This window comes from Habropoda laboriosa, unplaced genomic scaffold, assembly GCF_001263275.1.
Source record: "Habropoda laboriosa isolate 0110345459 unplaced genomic scaffold, ASM126327v1 scaffold106, whole genome shotgun sequence".
Classification (NCBI taxonomy): Eukaryota; Metazoa; Arthropoda; class Insecta; order Hymenoptera; family Apidae; genus Habropoda; species Habropoda laboriosa.
The window spans coordinates 679,467-680,706 of record NW_017100224.1 but is presented as its reverse complement, the minus strand read 5'-3'; the positions used below and the strand labels follow the sequence as shown (position 1 = coordinate 680,706).

General features: G+C 24.0%; 1 protein-coding gene across 1 annotated transcript in view; it reads left to right on the top strand.

Annotated features, from left to right (window-relative positions):
• Nucleotides 1-1,240, top strand: part of LOC108571080 (protein singed) — a 12,037-nt gene that overhangs the window by 4,948 nt on the left and 5,849 nt on the right. The window lies entirely within an intron of this gene.

Here is a 1,240-nt window from a genome sequence, read left to right as displayed (position 1 = left end):
TTTTTTAAAAAAGTAATAAAAGAAACATTCAATACAAAACCATTATACATAACATGTATACATAGATATAACATAACAAAACCTATGTACATATATTGGCGGATCATTTTTGGCGGAACGAAAAATTAAAATATCTTCAGTCAATTGGTGTTAATTTATAATTAGAATAAAATTCGGATATCTCACAAAAATAAGTTGTCAATATTATATAATGAACAAATTATTACATGCACTATCAGCCATAAATATTTCAATACTTGGTAAATTTCTATTAACAGTAGTTATAAGTGATTAAATATTTTTTGACATGTATAAAAATTCTATAAACATTATTACAATTACATATTTAAAAAAAAAAACAACATAAGTAAGATAAAAATAAATAGTGAAATTACACTAAAAAGTTTTTTTGTAATGTATATTTTTGTACACAAATTGACAAATTAATTAATGTAATATATTATTCCTTATTATCTGATTTTTAAGTAATTCGATCAATGTTAAAAGCGTCGACTACTAATTGATCATAAATACGGGATGTCCCATCAACTCTGTCCATCTGAATGGTTGCAAGAAAGACATAACATAGTGGTAATAGTTTTTTTAGAAGTGGAGGTTTAGAGGAGATCTGGAAGTTAATTTTGTTTTTTTCTTTAAATAGAATTAAATTTTTTATTATCAAATTTGATAGAATAGCGAATTCTGAATATAAATGTAAGATACATTTATTGCTTCGAACATGTTTCATAATGAAAGTAAGAGGATGAACAAAGTGGAATATCTCAAGAACGGTGACTTTTAAAATAAATGTACCTTAACACTGTATACACTACATGAATTTGAAAAATTTGCAAATGAAAATAGATTAAAATTCCTTTTTTTTCTTTAATTAATTAAATGAAACTGTATACGACGGCGGGGTTCGAATCCGACTCTCTGTAAAGCTGATATATTGACGAAATGACGAGAACAATTTTTTTAAAAATACACTTTACACTCATAAATCTCAGAAAGCAATATCCATAGCATAAAAAACAATTAATGTACACACACTTATTGTTTTGTGTAATATATATTGTTGTGAATGTTTATAAACATTTATTAAATTCAATTTAGAACATTTAAAACTAATCAATCACAGAATGATACAAAAGTCAGTCATATATGTATCTGTGAATTTAAAAATTAATTTTCTTGAAAAAAAAACTTTAAACAAAAAGTTTTATTCCATACTTTTATG